Here is a 17,940-nt window from a genome sequence, read left to right as displayed (position 1 = left end):
AGTGGATGCCTTCCTGCAAGACTGGACCAGCTTGCTCCATTATGCCTTCCCTCCGTTTGCCATGATCCCTCGGGTCCTGCTCCAAGTTCGCCACCAACTGACCGAACTGATCCTGCTGACCCCATTTTGGGGGGACTCAATCCTGGTTCCCACATCTCCTGGAACTGGCAGTGGATGTGCCCAGGCTGTTGCCGTCTTACCCGGACCTTCTTCTGGATCCAACGGGCCGGCGGCACCCTCTTCTGCTCGACGGGTCGCTGCTGCTGCTGCTGCTCGAGTGGATGATTTCCGGGGTCCCTGGGACATCCAGGGAGTTTCGGAAGCAATTTGATGCCTCTTGGCGGATGCATGAGCTCCCGGTACTAGACGGTCATATGGGACCGCTTGGAGAGCTTGGGCTGGCTGGTGCCTGGCTCGGAACATGGATCCTGTTTCAGCACCTGTAACTGTGATTCCTCACCTAGTTGGTCGTGCGTATCGCACAATTAACTTGTACAGATCTGCCATTTCTTGGACTCATCAGGGTTTTGACGTTTGCCCCGCAGGCTCACGACTGTCGCGCCCACCTAGGCCTCGATACTCTTTGTAGCGGATGTTAAGACACCCTTTGTGTCTATAAGTAAAAGCGCCGTTTAGTTCACCTTCCCCTTTCACCGTATCAATTCTCCGTTCGTATAATTTGTAATCCACGAACCATAACCAGGGGAAGCGGTAATCTCCCGAACAGGATCCGTGAAGGGACTCCGGTTCCCGAACAGAACTCCAGGAACTGCCGCTACTAGCCGAACCACGACATCCACCAAGCGGCATACGTTTCCCATAAGCAGTCTCTAAGCGTGAATAATAAATCCCCCCAATAACGAGACAGAAGCTCCGTATTGAGGGTCAAACAGGATCTGGCTTTACTGTGGGCTACCTGCCCGTATTTATGCGGGTCTCCCACTTGGTGGACACTCCCCTAGGGGACCAAATGGAAGACTGAAATTATAGATGTACAGTAGGACATTCCAGACATACAGGTATAGACTTTTCCCACAATGCAATATGGTTTCCTCCTTCCTGCCCTGGAGATAATTGGGAAGAAATGTAATTATCTCCAGGACAAAGACCCATCGCCATTTTAAATATAAAACCAGATAGTACATAAAAATGCATAACTTTATAATAACTGTACATTTCACATCCATATCACATATCCCCAGATAGCCGGGATCTGAGGGCACATTATTGACGAATAGCGCTCAGATCCCATCCGTATAGTTCAATCGCCATGGAGTCAAAGTTCTTACAGTCTTTCGGCAGGCGATCGACTCCATGGGAAGGCTATCTGGGTTAAGTACGTTTCGTCGACGGTAAAACTCCCGAACAGCCGGTGTTCGTACGGTTTTGTCAAGACAGCCAGGTGACCCATGGTTTCAGCGGTGTTCGGCAGAAAGAGTGTCCATTTTTAGTTCCATGGAATCAGAGCCGAACACCGCTGGGCTTTCGTACGGTTTAAAATGGCCGCTGCCTCGTGGTCGACATACGAACGACGGCCACCCTGAAGTCGGTTTAATTGAGAAGTGTCTGCGGTTAACCACAACGTTCTAATTGGGATTAAAAGGTTAACCAGCAGCACACTCTTCTGGGTGGCCATCCGTTCGGTAGCTTTATTCGTGGAAAACAGTCATTCGTATGGTTATGATACTGGAAACAGTCATTTGGACGGACGGAATAAAATGGACGAATCCACCAGAAAATAGACAGACGGATGGTTCTGTCACAGCGGAGATCTGGTCTTTCACAGGTTAACTCCACTAAAGATCCCAGTAAGGCTCTGGAACAAGCAATAAAATACCATAGAGTAATAATCCCAGCAAGCAAGGTAATCCACGAATATTCCCATACAGATCCCAATGACTGGATGACACACAGCATCAGCAGCAGAACTGACTTTTAATCCACACGACCTCATTTTAAAGCATTCTCCCATGCAAGGGAGGGATTCATCATAATTAGTCCAGTAGCCAATAATGTAACAGTTACCTCCCACACATCTCCTCCCCTCAGTGTGACACATAATCCTATTAAACGTACTGTACTTTTCCCTGAATTCTAGATGTACCCCAAAACAAGCAGTGAGAATAATAATTTGGGTATCCCCTGGTAGCCCTGATCTGGGTGACTAACATATCCAAAATTCACCCAGATCGTACCAGGGGTTCGGGAGTTAGGTGGAGCGTGTAATTTGACTGACCGCACACGAGGTGGTATCTGAAAAAAGCTCCATGTGTTTTGGCCTTGCGATCAGTCTCTGTTCGGGAGTTAAAACACATAGAAATACCTGCCATCCACAGCTAATCTTCCATTCGTATTAATTGTTCGGTACATTGATTTTACCGAACGAGGGACTGCCTAGTCTCTCCGTTCATGAGTTATGGAGCTCTGAAGGTCTCAGTGGTGTTCGGTTGTTTCAGTGTCCGATTTGAGTTCCACTCGACGACCAAACACCGCTGAGATTTTCATGCGTAAGATGGCCGCCACACGTGGTTCGTATGCCAAACGGCGACCACACAGGCACATACAATGAATCAATTAAGCTGCGGTTTGCAGAGTGTGAACGCTTAACGAGGCGCACACTTCTCACTGGGGTGGTCTGATGGTTTGGTAGCTTCATTCGTATGAAACTACCGAACAATCATACGAATACTACATACACTTTACAGATATACAGGGAAACAATTATACAAATACATTTTCTATACGAATGTCTATGGACAGCATCGATACAATCCGCTACACTCTTCCACTTGGGATGTTTTCTGGGTGTTGTCTCTTTAGTTCCTGGCCTCCTATCTCAGAACTCTCATTATGACAATGGTCAGTCAAATTGGTTTCCATCTTTTGCCTCATTTCATGCAAGTGGGTTTTGGATGGTCGTGCCCTGGACTATGATGCACGGTCTTTTACTCCAGACGGGGTGACCTTTAACATCTCCAGAGGCAATAAGATGGCTATTCGGTCGGTATTATATCCGAGTTTTCCTGCTTCGCCGGCGTGGTGTCCTGTATCATCTACACATCTTTTTCTCTCTGTTCGTCAACCATTTTCCCCTGCTTCCAGTACTACCTTGGCTCGCTGGGTGAAATGGGTGATGTCGCAGGCTGGTGTAGAGATCGTTAACCAATGCAATGTGGCCTATCATACAATTTAGCGCTGTGCAATTAGTTCTCTAGTCGCTGGTGGTCGTGGGTGGCGGTGTTGTGGGCGGGGTCCTCCAGTAATTAAGCCATGGTTCCCAGGTTTTTGAGTACTTGTCCCTCTTACCCTGGGTCGCCCAATGTACGTCTTCCAGTTCCCTGGTCCTTTCTACTTGTTGAACCCACTGTTCCCTTGTGGGGGTCCTAATTTGACGCCAGTGTCTAGGTATGAGGGCATTGGCCTCACCTAGGAGAATGTTCAGTAGGCGTTGTTTATAAGGGTCTAACTGGGAACGGGGCCACCCTAGGAGTATTTGTGAGGGAAATAATTGTGTCCTCAGGGGTATTAGTTTCTTAATGTCGGTAAGGATTTGAGTCCAGAATGGACCTATTTTCTTGCATCCCCACCATATATGTTCCGTGTTCCCTTGTGCCTCTTCACATCTCCAGCATTGGTCGCTGATTGTGGGCCAGTAGGTATGCAGTAGTGCTGGGGTTCTATACCACCTAGTAACCCTTTTATAGAATGTCTCTTTACGGGCTATACTAAGTGGGGCTTTCATCCCTGATCCCATAATGTGTGTCGGCAGGTGACATGTGTATATGAAGCTCCTTCATCCATTTACGCTGAAATGGATGTGTGGGTAGGTTACCAGTTTCAGATTGGAGGAGGCGATAAATGGCTGAGAGGGGTCTCTTGGTTTTGTTTCCCCGTGTGCATAGGAGTTCAAATGGCGTTTTGGGTCTGTGCGTGCAGGTCGGGAGAACCGAGCAGGTTAGAAAATGGGTCAATTGGGCCCTAGCCATAACTTCCAGCATTGTCCGTCGACAAGCTGGCTTGGGGCAGGGCTTTAATGTGGGCGGGTTGTCTGCTGTCAGAATTGCCGCTACATCTGGGCATGGGTCTCCAGTGAGTCATGATAGGGTACTGCTGCCGTGGCCGTCCTGGAAGTCTGGGTTATTCGCCAATGGGACGAGCGAGGATAGTCCTGGGGACAGTCCCATATTCTCTCTATGTCACCTCCAGGTTTGGAGTGTGTTGTGGATAAGTGGATGGTGTGTCGGGGAGAGTTTTGTGAGCTGGCATGTTTGCCAGGGTAGGGTGTGGAGGGGCACCGACGCAAAGCTCTGTTCGAGCTTGTACCATGCTTTAGGTGAGTCTACACACGTCCATTCCCTGACTCTCGTGAGCAGAATTGCTACGTAGTATTTGTACAGGTGGGGCAGCCCTAACCCGCCCAGCTTGGGTGTGGATGTTAATGTGGAGTACGCTATTCTCGCAGGTTTGTGTCCCCATGCGTATTTCGTTAGTGATGTCTTCATGCGTCTAAAGAAGGCAGCCGGGAGGGGTATGGGAAGTGCCTGGAATAAGTACAGGACTTTCGGTAAAATCATCATTTTAATTATATTAACTCGTCCCATTAAGGAGAAGTGGGGCAGGTCCCATTTTCTAAGGTCTCGGTCTATAGCCTCTATAAGGATTGGGAAGTTCTGCGCGTATAGGTCTTTGATCGATGGTGTTAGGCGGATTCCTAGGTATGTTAGACCTTTTTGTGACCAGGAGAAGTCGTGGGATTCACGGATCTGGGTCTGCAATGTCGGTGGTGTAGAGATCCCAAGGATCTCACATTTATCAGTGTTGATCTTAAAATTTGACAGAGCTCCGAACGTGTTTATCTCTGTCTGTACATGGGTGAGTGTTTGGAGAGGGTCTGTAATGGAAAAAAGCACGTCATCTGCGAAAGCAGAGACCTTTACCTCTCCCTCTGGATAGCGGTATCCCCTGATTTTGGTGTTATTGCGGACCGCCGCCAGGGACGGCTCTATCGCCGGACAAATAGAAGGGGGGACAGTGGACATCCCTGGTGAGTACCGTTGCTTGTTTGGAACGGTGCTGATAGTTGTCCATTTACCCTGACCGCGGCCGAAGGGCCCCGATACAGAGTTTGTATCCAGTTTCTCATTCTTGGACCAAGACCCCGTTGTTCCAGGACTGTGAATAAGTACTCCCAGTCTACCCTATCACAAGCTTTTTCAGCATCTATACCTAGTAATATTGTTGGGGTGTTGGTAGTTTGCTCCATGTATGATACTAAGTATTCGTGAAGTGTTGTCCCTGGCCTCGCGGCCAGGTACAAAACCTGCCTGATCTGGGTGGATCAAGGTCGGCAATAGAGGTTTAAGACGGTTAGCAATTAGTTTGGCGATCAGTCGAGGTTGATGAGGGAGATAGGTCTGTAACTACCACATGCCGCAGGATTCTTCCCTGGTTTGGGAATAATGGAGATGGATGCATGTAACATTGGGGGAGGTAGGGATGTGTCCTGTCATAGCCCATTTAACATTTTAAGTAAGTGTGGACCTAAGTCTACTGCCAGCTGTCAGGCCATCTGGTCCGGGGCTTTTGCCCTTTGGCATATTATGAATGGCTGAGGAGAGTTCCGTCACGGAGAACGGGGCATCCAAAGCCTGCTCTGACTCAGATGGAATCTTGTGGCGAAGGTTGGCCCTCAAATATTTTTGTAGGTCGAGAGGTGTACCTGTAGGTGGCGGAAGGTTGTAGAGATTAAGATAGAATCCACGAAAGGCCTTCGCTATGTCAGTAGCAGTGTTGCATTGAGTCCCCTGGCTGTCTTTAACGCAGGCTATAAAGGATTTTTGGTGTTTGGATTTTAATGCCCTTGCCAGTAGTTTTCCGCTCTTGTTACCGTGGGCATATAAGGAACTTCTTGTTAGCTGGGTTGCCCTGTATGCGTAAAGGGAGAGAAGGGATCTAAGTTCTGGATTGTGGGGTGTGGCGTTTTGGTGTGGGGTTTTGTTTGTGTAGTGTTTCCTGCTTTTGTATGGCTGTCGTTAGGGTAGTCAGTGTATGTGCACGTTCTATTTTGATTCTGGATCCCCACTTGATCAGGAGTCCCCTGATCACTCCTTTGTGAGCTTCCCAGACCCATGCGTCCGAGACCTCAGCTGTTGAGTTGTCAATGAAGTAGTTGCGTAAGGTCGCCTGTAGGTCCTCGAGTACTCTCGGATCATCCAGGAGGGTCTAATTGAGTCGCCATTGTGGGCTACAGTCAGTGGTGTCGTGCAGGGAGAGAGTCAGGAAGATCGGAGCATGGTCCGACCAAGTGATGTTACCTATACTCGCCTCCGTTAAAATGGGAAGAGATTTGTGGTTGATGTGGAACATATCAATTCTAGAGTAGCTTAGGGCGGTTTGGGAGTAGAAGGAATAGTCCCTGTCTTGTGGATGTGTTATACTCCAGCAGTCCATCAGCTGGTGTGCATACAATGCATTTGCTAGAAGGGTACGTTGATGTCGTCGTTTGTCTGTGGAGTGGGTGGAGCTATCCATCGAGTGGCCTATTACCATGTTCCAGTCACCTCCCACAACCACCACTCCCTCTGCGAAGCCTTCTAGTTTGTTCAAGCATGACCTAGCGAAGGAGCCCTGATCTGTATTCGGGACGTTTATATAAGCCAATGTTAATAGCGTGCCTTGACACTTCCCCTTAACGAATAAAAACCTCCCTCCCGGGTCTACTTTCACGGTAGTGTCAGTGAGAGCTGCCCTAGTGTTTACCAAAATCGCTACTCCTCTAGATTTGCTTTTCCCATAGTTGCAATGATAGGATTGTTGAATATGTTTAGACCGAATCCTAGGTTGTATGTCACCCCTGTAGTGCGTTTCCTGAATAAAGATGATGTCGGCTTTCTGTCTGACTATTTCCTGTGCAAGCATACTGCGTTTTTCAGGAGTGTTGAGATCCCTCACATTAAGGGACATTAGTTTAATTGGTGCCATCATAGTAGAGTAATTGGTAAAAAAATTTTGTATGGAGGAGCGTCTGCTTGGTTAAGTAGGCAACAGTTGTGAGGGTTGAGGTGGGTGGGAGTAACCAAAAACTATATACATATAAACAGTGGTGTAACATCTTATGTACAAGGAGTTGGCGCTACACTTGATGGAGACTCAGTTGTGTCCTCAAGTCGAAACCTAAGCACCTCTCTCTGTGGGGGAGGGTGGAACTCAATGCGTTACGGCAGGGCCCGATAGGGGGGGATGGTGGAGATATTTGGGATTCACATGGGATGTGTCGTATATAACCCGTGGGATGACTATCCCATTTCCCTAGAAATGCACCCGGATCCGGGCTCTTTTGGGGCTCCTTAATGTGACATAAGGTCATAATAGCAATATGTGGAGCCTTAATGGATCGGCTAGCGTTCTATAACAGATGTAATTGGCGGCAGAATTTACAGAAACAATTATGGTTAAATATATCAAGGGCAAGTAAAACTCGTAAACCAGGCATGATTTTGCAATCATGAGAATAGAAAAGGATATGTTAGAGTTATGGAAATGTCTCTCAGGATTCCTACTCTTTGGTCGTGCTGGAGGTCTCATATCCCGCCTGAGGTTGACGTCTCCGCTTTCTTGGAGTTCTCTGCCATTTGGGTTTTTGCTGTTGCGGTGCTGCCATCGAGTAAGATAGGCCAGTCCAATCTTCGATCGTAATGTTGGGTAGGCCCAGTGCCCGTTGGAAGTCAGGAACATCCGTTGGGGTGGTTATCATATGGGTCCCATTTTGAGTTGTCACTGATAGGGCGAACGGGAAGTTCCACCTAAATTTGATCTGCTTCTCCAGTAGAGCCATGGTGATCGGCTTCAGTGCCCGCCTGGCCTGCAGGGTGGATGGTGAGAGGTCTTGGAAGACAGTCACGGAGGCCCCATCAAATTTTAATGCTTTGTTCTGTCGGGCCTTATGGAATATTTCCTCTTTCAGAGGAAAGTTATGGATGCGGCATATGAGGTCTCGTGGCTTGTCCCTCGGTAATTGTTTGCCGTGCCGCTCTGTGGGCCCTGTCAAAGAGGATCGGTGTGTCAGCCGGCCTGGCGAGGATCCCATTAAAAAGAGTAGTCAGTACCTTAATAGGGTCTTCTGTGGAGCCCTCCGGGATCCCCCTCACCCTCAAGTTGTTCCTTCTCCCTCTGTTGTCCAGGTCGTCTACTTTTCTTTGGAGATAGACTATGGCTTCATGTTGCTGAGATTGTGTGGTGTGGCATTCTGACCAGTACCGGTCAGATGCTTACTCAGAGTCCTCTAGAGCTTGCACTCTATTTCCTAGCTGCTGAACATCTGCATTTACAGCCTGCAGTTTCTCCCTGAAATATTGCTCTAATTTCTGGAACATTTCCCTGAGGTCTGTCTTCGAGGGCAGTTGGGTAAGTAAAGCCCTGATGTCCGTTTCGTCTACTGAGCCCTCTGATGGTGACGGGCTAGGCGGCTGACTGCCGCGTGTAGCGCTCGCGGGCGCCATTTTGTGAGGCTGGTGCGGCTCCGTGTTCCGTGAAGAACCTCCGCAGGGAGGACTTTGCGGGCGGGTTGTCTGCAGCCGGGGTATTCCCCCCGGTATCACATAGTTTTTTTGTTGCCATTGCCACTTGGGTTTAGCCGGGGAATGCGTATTTACCCCCGATCGGTACGGAGCTCCTCTACTCTGCTGCCAGTCTCGTCGGAGTCCAGGCCACGCTCCCGCACTGTGTTTATTTAACCATTTATGTTCACATGTGGCCCGGTTCTGTTTCATGTTCTTGTCATGGAGGTTTTTGCTCTGTTGGTACTGTGACCTGCTCTCAATGGATCTGATGTGTCTTGGCGGGCGCACTTTGGTTTAAGTATAGATTTAACCGTTGGGCTTGTGTTTCTTGTGGTTTCACAGTTTCATGCGGTGCTGCTTGATGGTCCTCATGTCCTACCAGTATGTTTTGCCTAAGTTGGCTGGTTTCCACCACAGGCTTGAAGTTGATTCCTGTTATTATTATTGCCATTTATATAGCGCCAACAGATTCCGTAGCGCTTTACAATATTATGAGAGGGGGGATGTAACTATAAATAAGACAATTACAAAAAAAACTTACGGGAACAATAGGTTGAAAGGACCCTGCTCAAATGAGCTTACAGACTATAGGAGGTGGGGTATTAGAAACGTTAACAGGAAATATCAAATAGGGTGGGAGTGAAGCAGAGCTGGAGGAGAGAGTAAAGCACGGTCCTATAGGAGAGAGCAAGAGACAGGTATGCAAGGTAGAGATTACTCTGGGAGGCCATATGCTTTCCTAAAGAGATGTGTTTTAAGGCCCTTCTTAAATGATTGAAGACTAGGGGAGAGTTTGATGGCAGTAGGCAGTCTATTCCATAGGAAAGGAGCCGCCAGCGAGAGGTCCTGCAAGCACGAGTTGGCCGTACGGGTGCGAGCAGCGGTCAGGAGGTGGTCACGGGCAGAGCGGAGGGAACGAGGATGGGCATACCTATGGATCAGTGAAGAGATATAGGAGGGGCTAGAATTGTTCAGTGCTTTGAATGTATGGGTTAGCACTTTGCCATTGTCTCCCTGTATCCTATAGGAGTCAATTCAGAGGGGTGAGGTGTGAGAGGACCAACTAGAGAGGAAAATCAGTCTAGCTGCAGCATTCATTACAGACTGTAGTGGAGCAATACGGCTTTTGGAGAGACCAATTGTGATGTTCCTTGTACTGCCATTCACAGGATTTCATTACCATGTTTTCCGACTGTGCGGATCGTCTGTTGGTTCCGGTTTTCTGTCTCTCCTCTTGATGTGTCGCATTCTCTAAAGAAAGAGGAAGCTTGAGAGGCGGTACTTGCTGTTATACTGGGACCTGGATGGGGATTGGCTGCTGTTTCATGTGGTATTTTTTCCATTTGTGTTCTTTACTGCTAGTGGTGGACAGTAAAGAAAGGGTTAAGCAACATGAGCCTCTGTGTCTTAAATAAAATCAGGACTTTTCGTAAGGAAATCGCAAAATCATATAATTAATGTGTCTATGAATGTTATGCCATAGCACACTTGCTGAGTTCAGTGAGCTATCTAAATGAAGCAGTCAAGAGCAAGACTGCATAATGTAGGCCATTGAAAATGAGCATGTGGCCATGGTTTGTAAGCTAGGACACACCTCCTGAGCACAATTGTATAAGAAATGGGTACTCTGGCACACGATCCTCACATTTTACTGAAAGTCTGAGCTGTATAACAATTTCCTTTAAGCTTTGCTCACCTTTTGTGTGCTTTGTGAGCAATCCACATCATTTGCATGAGAAATAAATTAATGTGCACTAAAGAAATCCCAGTTGCTCTGTTCACAGATATTCTGCAACACTGAGACACTAACTTACTCTAAATATTAAACAATAAGTGCACGCTCAGCTATTGCTTTCTCCATCCGTGAATAGTAAGTTGTATTACAGTCTCTAAATATGTTTAGGACAGTCTGTTTTTTTTTGTGAAATCATTTTTGAGCAGTCTGAACAAAGGCGCCTGACACCCCAAAGTGTCACTGAGATAATATGCGAGTTTCACTTCCGTACAATTCTTCATTGGGGTTATGCTGTAAAGGTTATGGTGCTTAGTATTCCCATTTATGAAACAATATCAAGACAGGCCTGAGCGCTATTTGATACCAAGGCCTCTGGCCATCCTTCCAACATTGCCTGGCTTAGCCCAATCAGAACTCTTATTTAGGTATTAGGCAGTCATTTAATCTACCGTATATACTCGAGTATAAGACGAGTTTTTCAGCACATTTTTTGTGCTGAAAACCCCCCACTCATCTTATACTCGAGTCAGTTGTCTGTATTATGGCAATTTACATTGCCATAATACAGACATGGACCGGGGGCTGGCAGGAAGCTGTAACTTACCTTCACAGCAGCTCCTGTCAGCTCCCTTCTCTCTTCTCCGGTGCGTGCACCTCCCAGGTCAGCTCCCTCTGCAACTCTCGCGAGAGCTGCGGGGTCAGAGCGTTGCCACGGGTTACCGTGGCAACGCTCGGCGCGGCCGCGAGAGTTGCAGAGGGAGCTGACCTGGGAGCTGCACGCACCGGAGAAGAGAGAAGGGAGCTGACAGGAGCTGCTGTGAAGGTAAGTTACAGCTTCCTGACAGCCCCCTCCTACAGCCCATCCACTGGACCACCAGGGAGTGCGAGCCCCCCTCCCTGGCCAGCTAACAAGCAGGGGGGGGGGACGAAAACATATTAATAATAAAACAAATAATAATAATAAAAAAAAATGTAAAATAATAACAAAAAAATAATACAATTAATAATAAAATAAAAAAAATAGTTACCTAAAAAAAAATATTAAAATAATAATTAATAAAATGCCCACCCCCCACCAATGCTCTGCACTCACACACACACACACTGCACTCACACATACACACACTGCATTCATTATATACACACTGCATTCATACACACTGCACTCATACACACACACTGCACTGCATTCATTATATACAAACTGCATTCATACACACACTGCACTCATACATACACACTGCATTCATACACACACTGCTCTGCATTCATTGTACACACACTACACTCATATACACACACTGCACTCCATTCATTATATACACACTGCACTCATACACACACACACTGCATACACACACACTGCATTCATATACACACTGCATTCATTATATACACACACTGTAAATAAATATTCAGTTAATATAATTTGTTTAGGATCTAATTTTATTTAGAAATGTACCAGTAGCTGCTGCATTTCCCACCCTAGTCTTATACTCGAGTCAATAAGTTTTCCCAGTTTTTTGGGGTAAAATTAGGGGCCTCTGCTTATATTCGGGTCGGCTTATACTCGAGTATATACGGTAGTTAATTTTGCAACTCCCCACCTTGGTATTAAGAAAGAGCCTGAGGCTGGATTATTGTCTATATGGATCCGTTGGTCCCATATAATTATACCTTAAACCTAGCCTGAGGTAACGCTTGTACTAAAGTAAAGATATCCAGAATTTTTACAGATACTGAATGTACATGGATTCTAACATATGTAGGATAACAAATCCATGGAGACAGGAAAAAAGACAAACAGGGTTATACATGTGTGTTAGAAGTTCTAGGCGTTTCTGGCAAGAGAACCATCCGCCTAGCAAGTTAATGCAGAGAATAACCTGCAGGTGGAATATGCCTTCAAAATTAGAACAGTCACTTCTCCAATGGTAACAGTACATCATTCCTTAAAGCAGGGGTCCTCAAACTCCGGCCCCCCAGATGGTGCTGAACTACAACTCCCATGATTCCCTGGCTATCTATGTAATTCAAAGAATCATGAGAGTTGTAGTTCAGCAACATCTGGGGGGGCCGGAGTTTGAGGACCCCTGCCTTAAAGCATAGATGTCAAACTTGCGGCACACGACTAATATGTTTGCTGCCCGTGGGCCGCGAGGGAGCGCCAAGTGTAAAGCTCTCCCTGCTCAGCTTCCCGCAGTGATGCCGTGAGGCGCAATATGACTTCACTCCGGCTCCCGGCATCACTCTGCAGCGCGCGAGGGAGCTGAGCAGGGAGAGCTCAAACTCAATGCTCCCTCACTGCATTTCTGCCCCCCTGCCTGCCTGAATGTACCCCTGCCCAGCAGCCCTACTAGACACCAGGTAAGAAATCCACCTGGTGTCTAGTAGAATCTGTTGACATGTATTCCTGATCCCATAGTATCGGGCGGCTCTAGACTTTATGAGGCCTTAGGCGAAACTCAAACATGAGTCCCCACTAACAAAAAAGTGTCACATATACACATTGATGCACAGGGTGGTGAGGCTGAGGGTGGTGGGGCTGAAGGTGGTGGGGAGGGTGGTGAGGCTGAAGGTGGTAGGGAGGCGGGGAGGGTGAGGAGGGTGGTAGGGAGGGTGAGGAGGCTGAGGGTGGTGGGGAGGGTGAGGAGGCTGAGGGTGGTGGGGAGGGTGAGGAGGCTTGCTGAGGGTGGTGGGTAGGGTGGTAGGGAGGCTGAGTGTGGTGGGGGGTGAGAGAGCCTACCTTTAGTCCCTGGTGGTCCAGTGGGCTCCCTGGTGGTCTGGTGGCCACTCCTCCCGGTCTGCAGCTCCGCAGAGCTGCAGACCATGTAATCTCGCGAGACCATCAGAGCGTTGCCGTGGTGACCCGCGGCACCGCTCTGATTGACCAGTTTTCGCGAGACACATGGTCTGCAGCTCTGCTCACTGCGGAGCTGTAGACTGGTGTCTGCGGTGGCTGGCCGGGCAGCCAGGAGGGGCCTCGCACCCGGCGGCATACCGCCGGGCCCCCTCCTGGTGTCAGGTCCTCGGTCAGTGACCGAGGACCTGACACAGTCTGCCCACAGGTGGTTTAGGCGGCCGCGAGGCCCCAGCCAGCGCGAGGCCTTAGGCGGCCGCCTAAACCGCCTAAGTAGAGAGCCGCCTCTGATTAAAACCACCATCTAGCCCCCCTGTCCTCCCTAAATATAATAAAATCTTACTTGTATTCAAGACCGCAGCTGTGGCTCTACCCATGTCCTGCCTGCTAACATCATTAGAAGTTGTAGTCTGAGCCAATCACAATGCTTCCCCATAGGATTGGCTAAGACTGTCAAGGAGGCAGATCAGGGGCAGAGCCATCACATGTCAAACACAGCCCTGGCCAATCAACATCTTCTCATTGAATCAATGCATCTCTATGAGAAAAGATCAGTGTCTGCATGCAGAGGGTACTGCTGACGGTACTGCACCAGGAAGCACCTCTAGTAACCATCTGGGGAGTGGCCAGTGGAGTAATCATTAGCTTGTAATGTAAACACTGCATTTTTTCTGAAGAGACAGTGTTTACAGCAAAAAGCCTGAATGGAATTATTCTACTCACCAGAACAAATGCAATAAGCTGTAGTTTTTCAGGTGAACATATTGTCCCTTTAAAGAGGGTTGTAACAAGTGTTTGCACACTATGGGATTAATTCAATAGTGCTTAAACCTTGTACAAGCTTACACTGCTTCCATGGATATGGCATAGTAAGGTTCAGGCTGATTTGCATTATGTGCTCTGGCTGTCAGGACAACCTGGCATACAATGCACAGCAATACATGTTTTTTTTCTAATTGCATACCCCATATAAATTGGTCCACATATGAATTGTGAAGCATAAACTGGTTACTTACCTTAGTTTACATGAGCTGAGGTGGATTTAACGGATTACATCAAACGATCACAGTTTTATTACGGTAGTTTGTCATGTAATGTGCAGAGAAAGGCTAGAAAGATTTAGGGGTATTTACACAAACCCAGGTTTTATGGAAAAACCGATAGGGAAATTGCAATCCGCAGTTCAAAATAGAGATGAAAAATTAATTTTCTGATTTATTGTTTTGTCCTTAAAGGCTTGGTCCAAGCATCATAGCCACTAGAGCCTGCTATAGTGGGTATGATGCTAGGAGTACCCTGGCCCGGTTCCCTGATATGAGGCAAATCATTCAGCAACAGCTATCTGGCTCCCTGCCGGGCTTCAATGTTGCAGAAGTCATTGGCTGAGAGCATCAGCTGACAGCTATAAACTAATGAAGGACAGACTGTGCAATGAAAGTTGCACAGAATTGACATTAGCAAGCTTGGAACTCTAGTTCTATGCTGGCTGATTGCACCCATCTGATGCTGCCAAATGTGGAGTTATACTTCTGGGAATCTAAGGGGTTAATATATGTATGTACAGCAATTTAATGCAAAATGCTGCATATACAGACTCTAGGTACCATGACCACTTCAAATCACCTAAATGGTTATGGTGCTTGGTGCTTTAAATTTGAAAACCCAATTTTCAATTATCTACAATTCACAATTAAAAGGAACTGTAGTCACCAAACAACTTTTGCGTAAAAAAGAAGCAGTTTGTGTATAAAAGCATGTCACTGATGTTTCACTGCTCAATTTACTGCCATTTAGGAGTAATCACTTTTGTTTCTCTTTATGCAGCCCAAGTGAATGTGTGAATACAAAATTATATCATTTTTAAACAGATGTAACTTTCTTAAAAAGTTTTTTCCCTGCTCTGTAAATTTAACTCAAATTACATACAGGGGGTCAATGCAAGTTATAGCAAGCTATTAACAGAGGAGAAGATAAGAAATTCTAAATTAAAAAGCATTTGCAATAAAAAGTGCAAACATTAGAGGACTTTTACAGGAAGGGTTTAGGAAGCGTGTGTAAGTCACATGCAGGGAGGCGTACCTAGGGTTGTCTAAACAAGGTGATTTAACTCCTAAATGGTAATAAAAATTGAAAATGGAGGCTGTGGGAGCATTATTTATACAACAACACAGCTTCATTAAAGGGACACTATAGTCACCAGATCAATTGCAGCTTATTGGAGTTGTTTTAGTGATTATAATCAGTCCCCGCAGGCAATTAAATGTAAAACACAGCCTTTTTCAAAGAAAAGGAAGTGTTTACATGGCTCCTTAAAGACAGCCACTAGAGGGAACTTAGAGGGGACGAGACAGCCACTAGAGGGAACTTCCTGCTCTATAGCAGAGAAAACCTGTGCTAGAGCGTTGCTGGACGTCCTCACGCTGTGTGAGGACCTCCAGCGTCGCTCAAATCCCCTTAAGAAAGCATTGAACATCATTTTCAATGCTATCATATGGGGAGACCTAATGCGCATGCGCGGCATTGCCACGCATGCGCATAAGGTCTCCTCGGCCGGTGGGCAGGATCAGTCTCAATCCACCGGCCGACGGAGACAGAAGGAGGAGCGGCGGCGGAGGAGGAGACAGCAACGAGGGACATCGTCGCTGCCTCAGGTAAGTGACTGAAAGGGTTTTCACCCCTTCAGTAACCGGGGATTGGGAGGGAGAGGGTACCTCCAGTGCCAGGAAAACGGATTGTTTTCCTGGCACTGGAGATTCCCTTTAAGGACACCTCTAGTAGCTACTCCTTACACGGCCACTAAAGGTGCTTCCAGAGTCAGTGTTGCACAGTGAGCGCTCTGCATGGGCGCTGAACTTTCCCCATACAGATGCATTGGGTTCATGCATCTTTATTAGGAGATGCTGATTGGCCAGGCCGGCTCTTCCTCCTTGATCATCTCAGCCAATCCAATGCTTTTCGTATGGAAAATATTGGATTGGCTAAGATAATCAATTCTGATGTCAGCCAAGAAGGCTGGGCATGTGCGGCGCTGGAAATAAAGTACATTTTCTTACCTTTTAAGGGGGGCAAGCCACCAAAATGGTGGCTTTAACACTATAGGGTCAGGAATACACATTTGTGTTCCTGACCCTATAGTGTCCCTTTAAGCTCTACAATCACATGTGAATCTCACAGTACACGTAGTAACAATTCCACATTTTGAACACATCGCTGTCACACAAATGAAACATTTTGTTTATACTATAAAAAGTGAAATTACTCTGAATTAAATTCAAATAAAGAAACCCTGTTGCGGTCATTTTCTTTTATTTTAGAAATACTTGCATTTAAATGTTCAGACTTCAGCAGGGGACTTGAAATTGTTGTGTTGTAACAGATTGGGGAACCAGTATCCTTGTCAATAAACATCCTTGCTCAAAACCTTCAAATCGAACGTGAAGAAAATTGACACATTAAATTTCTTTATGTTCATAAAACAGGAAACACTACAGCTATGTGTAACATGCATGTTTTCAAAGCAACAAAAGCATTGCAGTGTGATTGATGGGACACAAAATCGTTTCTCCTTGGGGTAAAAGGGGGTGGGAGACAGAGGTCGTGACCTTTGAATTCACAGATATAACAATGTAAGGCATGTCTTTTCTGTCTTGATTTTGTAACCTAGTGCAAGGAAACAAAACATCATGACTGTAAAATCTATCAACACCTTTGCAACCAAGAGGCCTCGATTAAGGTGAGTTGAGCCCTTCAATTCTAATGATCCTGCTAATTAAGTGACAGATCTGTTAGGCCAATCATTAGAACTCAGCTGCCACTACATATGTATTCAGCATCGGTGGTATATAGATAACAGAATTCAGTACATTTTATGAAGGGAGATTACAAAACATGCACCTACATGTTGGCATTTACTTTAATGCTGCGTTGTGGTAAATAATTCTCATAATTGGGTATGGTAAAATTTGAAATTAAATCCTAGAACAATAATAAATAAAAAAAAATCTATAATAATCCACACACATTAAGAATCAAACCTCACTTCCCCCCCCTATGCAACCTTAAGGACTTGTAAGTAGAAGCCTACTGTGTTTTGCAAGCCTGAATTCTACCAAAATATCAAGGTGACTGTTGTACTATTACAGCTGGGGATCTGGAACATTTTGGCCAACCCCTTGGATAAAGTATAGAGCAATATTACGTGGAAATTATTAAAACCCTGCATGATGAATAGCCCATAATTAAAGGGGCAGTATGGCACCCTGTGCATACAGCACAATGCAGGCCTCTCTAGCAAGGAAGGGAAATCAGTCAACCAAGCAGCATGTTGGGTCTGTAAATAGCACAGAACAGCTTCTCCCTCCACCCCCTCTTTTTCACATGAAAATTATGCCAGCTCCAGTGGTGCGTAAAATTGGTATGAGCCAAGGGAAGTAGGTTATGGCGAATCCCTCCTCTCTGCCTTCACTTAGCATGGATTTTTCAGCACGTTGCACAAGGCTAGTCTTGTCTCTTTAAGGAGACACTGGACCCTAATTAGCCAGCATTCCTTGATGTGGGTGATAGCTAACATAGGACAAGAGAGCAAGAAGAGGGAGGAGGACGTGTGGTAATATAGGAGTACATGAACCCCCCTCCTCATGCCTCCATGCTTGTTTTCACCACAGATTGCCACACAGAGCAGCAACGGCTCATACACAGACTAGCAGCTAACACAGGCACCCACGTTACTTTGATTGACAGCCGGACAAATGTTTCCCCTGTTCGAACGCTCATTATTAGAGACTCCA

The sequence above is a fragment of the Pelobates fuscus genome, chromosome 5, assembly GCF_036172605.1.
Source record: "Pelobates fuscus isolate aPelFus1 chromosome 5, aPelFus1.pri, whole genome shotgun sequence".
NCBI classification, from domain to species: Eukaryota; Metazoa; Chordata; class Amphibia; order Anura; family Pelobatidae; genus Pelobates; species Pelobates fuscus.
The sequence above is the reverse complement of the archived record's forward strand: the minus strand, read 5'-3'. Positions refer to the sequence as shown.